This window comes from Sminthopsis crassicaudata, chromosome 3 (genome assembly GCF_048593235.1).
Source record: "Sminthopsis crassicaudata isolate SCR6 chromosome 3, ASM4859323v1, whole genome shotgun sequence".
In the NCBI taxonomy this organism is placed as follows: Eukaryota; Metazoa; Chordata; class Mammalia; order Dasyuromorphia; family Dasyuridae; genus Sminthopsis; species Sminthopsis crassicaudata.
In genome coordinates, this window is record NC_133619.1 from 79,421,565 (window position 1) to 79,431,957 (window position 10,393).

Sequence of the window (10,393 nt, forward strand, 5' to 3'; positions counted from 1 at the left end):
GTTCTGGAGGATCTAGCCAAATTCTTTGTAGAATTTCTTTCTCTTCCATCTATGATTAGACTTGTTATTGTACAAATGATAGTTATCTTCATTCTGGTCTTTTGCTATTTTTACTATGAAAAGTGAAGTATCCCATGAAATAATTTCTTTCTTTTCTTACTTTTGGGCACACAATGAAATCTTTTTTTTTTTTGTCTCAGAAGAAAAAGGAAGCTAGGTGGTTCAATGGATAGGGCTCTAGACTTGGAGTTTGGAAGACCCAAGTTCAAATCCTATCTCAGATATTTACTTGATATGTGACCCTAAGAAAGTTACTTACTTTCTCCTTACTTACTCCTAGACTGTTTGCTTTTCTGAAAATGAGGATATCAATGCTTATTTCAGAGAATTGTTACGAAAATCAAATGAATAAAATGTGAAGTGTTCTATAAACTTTGAGGTGCCATAGGAATACCAACTATTATTATTATTATTCTGAGCCTTTCTTCAATTTAGATGCAACTTCCTTTTGTCTTCTGAATTCTTTTATCATGAAAATTCAATATTGATATTGTTTCATTCTTTCATTCTTAAATGTACAGAGACCTCACATTTAGAAAACTTGCAGACAATCTTAAAAACTGTATGATTTTTAGCAACCTTTTGCATCAATCCACCATAATCACTGTGGAAGTCAGAGGCTTACAGAAAATCAAGGCCCATTTCTTATTTTTTTCTTTAATTCATGGGCGTCCATGGTACATGAATAAGCCACCTCAGACAAGTGGCTCAGACACCTCAGACAGCAGTCTACTGTGAGACCAACATTGAAAGCCTGTACAACCAAGCAAAATCTCCCAGAGCTTACACCAGACTTGATACAGTCTTTGAAGAGCTACAGTCACCTCTGTGTAAAGTACTGCAATAGAACTTTATAGAGAATTTGATCACTTCTCTTGATAATAATTCCATCTTTTTGGTGGAAGCTAAAGTAAAGAGAGGGTACTGTTATTTTGGACCTGGTTACATCAATGAGGAAGAAATGGATGGGGAGATAACCAAGCTCGGATTGCTGGAAATTCTTTTGTCAGGACACCTTTATTTTTGTGATAAATAAGGAGAAAGACAGGAGAGTGACTTCACTAGTTCATAGTGAGCATAAGCAAAAGATCAGAATATACATCAACATCTCTAGGTAGGGAAAGGGGGAGAGAAATTTTACAAAATATTTGATTAGTTCCTCCAGAACAAAACCAAACCAAACACAATTTAATACCAAGTATCTCCAGTTAAAAAGCCGACTTGATTTTTCTTTTAATTTTAACTGAATTGACAAGTTTGTTTGATGTCATGAAGATACAACATTAGTCTAGTAATTTCTTAAATACTCCATCCATAACAACAGAGATACAATGGGTAATATCCTTACACTCTCAAAACGGAATATGGCTTAAGAAAGATGGCAATCTCTCAGATATGAAATTCTGATGACAGTCACAGTTTATGTAAGAAAAAATAAAATAGTGAAGTGTCTAGGAAAAAAATATGGTTCAACAGAAGTTTCAGTGATGATAGCCACACACACACACACACACACACACACACACACACACATACATGCATGCACATATCAACTATATTAGGTCAAGAGGAACATTAAAGAAAGAGCTAAAAGTATGGATAGGCCTATTGGCAATGATCTCCTTTACCAAGGAGAATGATCTTCAGAATCAGAAGAAAAGGACAAAAATTAGTTGACAAGAAATTGAAACCCTAGAGAAGTAAGACAATATTAAGAGGACATCCAGCTGTCCTCAGTGAATCCAAACCACCAGATCTGGCCAAACAATTTTTTAAAATATTGAAATGCCTTAAAGAGGGAATTAATTTATTTCTGTTCATGATCTTTGAAGAGGTTTAAGTTGGGGATATGTAAATGGCAAATGTTCCGATTTACAAAAAATATGGCTACTCCAAACGGTGAGTCATGAACTAGATACTGTTCTTTAGGAAAATTCTAAAATGGATTGTGAAAGGGGCCTTTTGATAGCACTTAGAGAAAAAAAAAAAAAAAAAAAAAAAAAAAAGATGTGATTACTAAGAATCAGTATGGGTTAATTAAGAACAAGTCATTCCTGATTAACCTTATTTCCTTTTTTGACAGGGTTACAAGACTGGTAGAATAGGGGAATTCTGTAGACACAATAGAGTTAGATTTCAGCAAGGCATTTGACAGAGTCTCGTTTGACCCTACTTGGGTGGCATGAACCTTATATGCACATTTTCAGGTCTCATTATCTTCTGAATGTCAAACATTAGTGGAAGATATTAGCACATCACACATCAGCCACAATGCGAGTGCTCCGACTCTAGACAATCCAAACTACATTCAAAGTGGAGGGACAATTTGTTGTTTTTGCTTTGAAGTATTTAATATGTTACTGATGTTGTATCTACATGACACCAAACTTAATTTGGTTCAGTTTAAAAGGAGAAAAAAAAAGGAATTTTATCAAAAAGAAATTGGCCCAATCTCTTAGCATTATGGAGGGAAAGTTAACTGAATGAACAAAATTAACTGAATTAAAATTAAAAAAAAAAAAAAATTCCCCAGTGCCAAGCATAATTGCTTTTCTCTTGACTGATTTTTGCAAACTAGTTGTATTGATTTCACATAGATATGGCCCCCTTTTTAACACAGAAATCAAATGCTAAATAAGGGGATTAATGAAACAGATTTAGGATACTGCAGATCTTATTTATGAAAAAGGCAGTGGATGTGTTCTTGTTTTATGTGGCCCTGCTACAAAAGCTTGTCTTGGCTTGTTTCTTAAGGACCTTGAGCAAAAGGCCAAAAAACAGGGTGGAGAGGCCATTAAAATGGTTGTCTCCACCCTTGAATAGCTGAGATTTACAGAATAAGAGCCTGGACATACAAGACTGTTGGAGCACCATTCACACTTCTGAATGAGGCCAGTTTGGGCTAGGATTAACAGTGCAATGTACCCATGGTGATAGACATGGCCATATGAGCCAGGAATGCAATTCCCATCAAATACATTTTTTAAAAAATTACTTAGCTTTGCATACACTCATAAAGAGATCAGTCAATATGTTTTTAGGAGATCTCTAAAAACTGCAAAGCGATAAGGATATCTAGATTTTCAATTTTGCCTTACAATGTTGATGTCTTGGTATTTTTTAAATAGATATATTTCTCCTTCGAGGCTGTATTCAATTTGAAAATTTAGAGATAAAATCATTAGAGAAAACTGATATTTTGTCACTCTATTTCCTATGCTTTGGAAAGGCTATCTGAAGGTCAATATAGATTTTATTATTATATGAAAATGTTTTTTTCTATTGCTCATTGGCTAACACATGCCCTCATTTGTCTCTCTAATGTAATAGCATTTTAAGCTTTTCAAAGGATATATTGCTACTTTCAATCATAGCATCAATAAAATTTCTAATGTCATTTTTTTCCCCTTCATATTTGTTTTAAAGGCAACACATGATTATCTGAAGAGCTGCATGTCATATTGGAGTGGTGGGTTGGCCACCTTTGCCATAACTGCTATTGGGTGTATAAACATTCTTGAATCTTTGGACCATTTGTTTTAGTCTGGCTTTTGTTGCATCCATTAATCTTCATGCCTGCAAAGTATCTATTGGGAAAATACAGTATGTCTCTACACAGTAGTTGTCTTTACTTGCTTTTCAATAGCTCTCTTGTATTTGCAGATATCAGCTCTTTGAGTCAGCTCAGTAAGTTTCTTCTGTTATCATTATTATATATATTTTGAAGAAGTAGTTAATGAAACTGAATTTTTTATTATAGCTTTTTATTTCCAAAATATAGGCTTGTATAATTTTTCAATACTGATCCTTGCATAGCCTTTTATTTCAAATTTTCCCCTCCTTCCCCTCCCCCCACATCCTCTAGATGGCAAGCAATCCAATATATGTTACACATGTTAAAATATATGTTAAATCCAATATAGGTAAACATATTTATACAATTATCTTGCTGAAGAAGAAAAATCAGATCAAAAAGGAAAGAAAATAAGTAAGAAAACAAAATACAAGTGAATAACAACAAAAAGAGTGAGAATGCTATGTTGTGATCCACACTCAGTGCCCACAGTCCTCTCTCTGGATGTAGATGGTTCTCTTCATCACAAGATCATTGGAACTGGACTGAATCATCTCATTGTTGAAGAGAATTGAACATCATATTGTCTTCTTGCTGCCATGTACAATGATCTCTTGGTTCTGCTCATTTCACTTAGCATCAGTTCATGTAAGTCTCTCCAGGTCTCTTTAATGATACTGAATTCTTAAGGACAAATATTTCTGGAATCAGAAAACTAGACATTACTCCAGATCTGAATTAGCTTTTGTTACTGTGCCTACTCCATAGTAAGTAATAATCAGATCTAACTGACTGACAGAACTCTAGTCTGATACTTTTTTATCCTTCTCTTTGGGTATATACCTTCTCTTCGGAGACATGCTCTTTGGATATAAGGACCTTATTACAACCAAGAATTAAATCCTTATGCGGACATAAGATTCCACAGATCAGCATTCAAAGAGCAGGCTACCCACTGAAGTCAGACTCTAGCTGAGATGAGTAAGCTTTCCAACAAGAATCTCCTTTTTTCAGATCTCACATCTCCCAGCCAGATACAGTGCTTTCCATTTGGCTGGGGAAGCAACTCTCCCACTGTGATGCCAGCAGTTGTCTTTGTCTTCATGGTACAACTCAAAAGCTGAGGGACAGACAAAAGGAGAGATCTCAGTATAAATGATTAATATTTGTTTTTCTTGCAATGGGAAGGAGGGTATGAGTTCACTCTAAGAAAAGATATTTGTTCTTTCCATCCTCCTTCATTTTCTCTATTCAAGTTTTACGGCCTTTTTTTTTTTTTTTAATCGGTAAATAAAAAAGTTGTACATACATTTTCAAAATGTGCTGCATAACCCAACTTCATACATTTAGGAAGCTGACAGCTGTCCTCCGAGGGACTGCCTGACAGCCTAAAATCCAGGAATCAATCACTGAGTCAGAGCAGCTTAATGCTCTTGCTACCAGTCTGTATCATGGCATCTAGGAACCACTTATTTGAGATATGCCATCATAATTCTGATAGATTAAAGAACCACATCTAGGAAACAATTGTTTAAAAAAAATAGTATCATAGATCTGCCAGGTTACAGCCCAGGACCCGGCAGCCAACCAGGGCAAGGATGAGAAGAATCTCAGCTTCCAGAAACCTACATGGCTGCTTGATGACAGTTCTGTTCTCAAACAGCCCCATTAGGAACTAATTAGCATACATGAATTGCAGATTTAAAGCATTAAAGTGATGTACAAATCATTAATTTTTTGTCAAATCCATGTCATCCTTGTGTATGCCTTCCTATTTTAATGTTGCATGACAGTGAAAAGAAATCTAATCCTCTGTATATAAAGAGGAGAGATTTGGTGTAGCTGATATAATGAGACCTACTTAAACACTATGTATTTTGCAGCTTTGAGGATATCTGCTTGGAAAAATACTACACTTGTCCCATTAGGGTTAATTGTAAAAGGATGGTAATGTATTCAAAACCCCAAGGGTAGTTCTACATGGTTTCTGTACGAAACAGGAGAAGTGGAAGGCTATCTTTCTATGAGAGCTTTTATATTCCTAAACATATGTAATATGTTTCTGTGTGCATAAATACATTTATATGTGCATATAGACAATAGAGAAAATCATGTGAATCTTTGCCATCTACTGAAGGAATGATACCTGGGAACACAGGATGCAGCATGATTCTAATGCAAGAATCTTCTCTTGATAACCTAAGGAAACTTAGATCACCCAGATGATGTAAATGATACAATGGGATTTTAGGGAGATGGATGAGAGGGAGATGCACACACACACACACACACACACACACACACACATACACACATGAGGAGAGGGAGAGAAATGAATAGATGATAGATGCATGGGTTAATGGATAGATGGGTGAAGGATAGAAGGATCAATGGATTAATGGATGGGTAGATAGACAAATAGAAAGAAACATACAAATAAATATATACATACATATACACATACATTCATTCTACAGGTAGGGTCTAGATCTGTGATATTATGGTACAGAAAGCTCCCCAAAAAGGAAGTTTCCAATGATACCAATGCAACTCTCCATTTATAGCCTCAGTAGCTGAGAACAGTGTATCAAAATCAAATTGAAATAGTTGTCATTGGGGCAGCTAGGTGGCGCAGTGGATAGAGCACCAGCCTTGAATTCAGGAGGACCTGAGTTCAAATCTGGCCTCAGACACTTAACACTTCCTAGCTGTGTGACCCTGGGCAAGTCACTTAACCCCAATTTCCTCAGCAAAAAAGAAAAAAAAAAAAAAAAAGAAATAGTCATCATTAAACCTGACACAAGAATCCCTTCAGATTGCATATTGACTTAGAAAACCACACTTTATATACTTCTTTGTAAATAATACATCAGTACACTACCATCAGATAGCAATTACATTTATAATCAGTTCAGTCCACACTTGGGAGTGTTGTGGGCTACATGCTTTCTGTGGACTGTGAGACTCATACCTCTGGCTTAGTATTGAAAAGTGATGTCTCCAAGATCTCATTGCTATTTTGTGTTAGGGATAGAATTTGAACCCAGGATTTCCTAACTTCAGATTCATCTTTCTACCTATTATATCAGACTGCTTGTCAATTATATACATAGGTATATGTATTTATGTATGCATATATAATGTATATGTATATATATATACATATATTAAAATGCTTGATGACAGTTCTGTTCTCAAACAGCCCCATTAAAGACTAATTAGCATACATTAATTGAAAGTTCAAAAAGCTTAGAATAATTAATTCCTAGAATGAAATCATTTTGTCTTTTTTTTTAGTATCTTCTCTCTATATTGAAATTCTAAAATTATTTGACTTAAACAAGTACTTGTTTCATTTGCATCTATATGATGTCATAATACTTCATTTGAGAGTTCTCTAATAATTTCCATGGTAACTGAGTGTATTAGGATATGTATATATACATACACACATATACACATACACATCCCAGGCATTTATATAGAGCCGTACATTATGCCTACACATATAGGCACATTATACACACAGATACATGAAAATATACATAGAAGGAAACAAGTAAGTTGAAATGATGTAAACTTTGGAAATGTTTTATTTTAGAAATAAGATAATATGTCAACTTTATATTTCAGAAACCATGACTGTTTAGACACTATTCAGATATAGACTTGATAATGATAGCCCACACTTAAGCATTTCTATACTTTATCCCATTTGAATCTTACAACATTTATGATATGGATACTATCAGTATCCTGCATTATAGATGAGGAAGCTGAGAGTAGAACATGCTCAGAATCATACAGCAAATAAGAAACTAAGGCAAGATTTAAATCCAAATCTTCCTGACTCCAAGTTCAACACTCCATCTATTCTGTCCCACAATGTACATTACTATAATGGACACATTATGGTGTTTAAGAAAAGTGAAAATTCACATTACTTTTTGCTTTCTCTGTACATACACACATACACACCATATATATAAGTTAAATATATATGGCTTCATTAAAAGTTCACACCTTAGGAGTTGATAATTGTGAAGAAAAATATCTGAACAAAATTTAGATATACTCTGTGAAGTTAAAAGGATGGTCACAAACTCAATTATATCTTCTACTTTCAGAAAATACATGGTTTTAGACTTAGGAATTCTTATTGCAATGGCCAACATGATACTAATGGACCATTTCCTAATGGAAAAAAATGATGTTATCGAAATCCCTGCACTCCCTTCCCCTCCCTTCTCTTTCTCTTTTTTCTTCCTCTCCCTTCCCCTCTCTTTCCTTTCCTTCCTTTACCTGCTCTTCTCTTCTCCTCACCCTACTTTCCCTCCCATTCCTTTTTTTACCTTCCCTTCCCTTACTGTTACCTTTTCCCTTTCCTTTTTTTTTCTCCCTTTCCCCTTTCCTTTTCCCTCTCTCTTTCCTTTTCCTTTTTCAATGTGACAGCATGGGGAGCATAAATACATGCTTTTTAAATGAAAAATAAATAGTAAATACATATTTTCAGTGAATGAAGGAGAGAAGAAATTTCTCAGTTCTTGAAGTTATATATTTAACAGCAAGTAATATACCTAACATACTTGGGTAAAGGTGTGGAAAGGTAAGGTAGGCTAAGAGACAACTCAAACCCTCGGGTCTGTGTCTCCTCACAGTCACATTATTATATTGGTGAAGTGGCATCAAGGTCAGCCTTGAATTAGGACAAAATGATGATAATTCACATTTATTATAGTAAGACTTTGAGGTTTTAAAAGAGATTTCCTTGCAACAACTGTGTGAGGAAGGTTGTGTAAGCATTATATACATTTTACAATTAAGGACAATAATTCTCAGAGAGGTTAGGTGATTGGCCTATATAGTTGCATGGCTATCAAGGAGGACTCAAATCCAACTTCAGAGTTTTTTTCACTGTACCAAAGAAGTCACAGTTCTATTCAAGTTTACTATGTCAAAGGGATTGTGTTACTGGAGAGCTATAATCTAAATAAACTGGATTATACATATAAGTTTCATGCATGCATGTGCACATATACATACACATGTGTGTATATATATATTGATATATGCATACATGTACATATGTATTGTAAGTAAATATATATATATATATAATATTTTTTAACCCTACCTCCTTTCATTACTCTATGCCTAACAGTCTGCTCTCCTCAGAAACCTGGTTTCCTATAGTTGAAATACAATTAACTTGAATGTCAAAGACAACCTGAAATGTGAAATAGAAGTCAAAAAGGATAAAATGATAATAGCTCACATTAATTACAGTGCTTCAAAGTTTGGAAGTGTTTTCCTTGCAACAACCCTTAGAGATAGATAGTGTAAATATTTTTTCAAGTGAGGGGAGGCAATTGGAATTAGGTGACTTGATCAAGGTCACATATCTAATAAGCATCTGAGGCTGGATTTGAAGTCAGGTCCTTCTAACTTGGACAATCTCCCCTGAATACTGTATCCAAGAAATGAAAATAAGATAGATACTGAGACAGATAGATAGATAGACAGACTACCTCCCTTCCCTCTCTAAATAACTCTGTATATACAGGCCAATCCTCTCAGAAACCCTTTGGCCCCAAAGCATAAAACCTTTGATAATTTCTCCTGTATGCTGTATCCCAGCAATGACTCTGCTAAATAATAAGGATAGAGACAGGGAAAGAGAACAGACCAGTGGATTCATTGACACAGGCAACTCCTAGATGAGGAAATCTTTCTCTACCCAAGCTGGACAATGCTATTAGATTTACTCACTGAATGTATATTAACCTCAGTGTGGAAGAGGAAACCTTTCCTAGAGGAGGCTAGGAACTAGCTTAGTATCTGCTTATATATAGGTTAGACTTGTTCCTCCTAACACATGCTTTTTGAGTGGAGCAATTATTCTCCATTATTTAAATCTTTACTGAAAGGCTTATACAAGCTGGTTTATCCTCCATTTTCCCCCCTCCCCTAATAAAGAGAAAATTGGCTAGAGTACTAATTTCTGTCTAAATTCATAGGTTTTGATGGAGTTGGGGAGTGGTGTGTTAAAGAATTCCTAGTTGCTCTCATCAGCATCAAAAATAACCTCAGTGTTGTTATGTGAAGACTCATAAATCTGAAAGAAAGCTCAGAGAACTTGTTCATTTTTTTCCCCCCATTTTATATATGAGAAGGCTTAGGCTCAGCAAAGCTGAATAAGTTTAATGTCATGTAGCTAGTTGACAGTGTTACCAGGCTTAGAATCCCAGATTCTCATTTCTTAGTCCAATTCTTTGCATTATGTCATACATACTTATGGTAATCTTTGGGGAATATGAAAATGGTATTGGTAATAGAACTCAAAGCCAATTAATAAATGAGAGAGGCATTTTTTATTAATTTGATGTGGTTAAAAGCGTTGATGTTTGTGTAACACTCATATGACTCTCACATGACATGAAGAATACAGGTACAATTTGGGGGATTTCTCACATCTCCATTTTATTGCCTCCCCTCAGATAATGTGGTAACTTCATTATCTGAAACTAGGGACTGAGGGTATGTCACTAATACCTCTTGCAGGCACATTACACTATTTACAAAACTCATTTTTTAAAAAACTCACTATTTACAAAACTGTTTTATTTATAGATCAATGAAAATAAGAGAACTTATAGTGGATCAAGTCTTTAGAAATAACAGCATCTGTAGAGAACTGACCATAATTTATAAGAAACCAAACCATTCTCCAATTGATAAATGGTCAAAGGATATGAACAG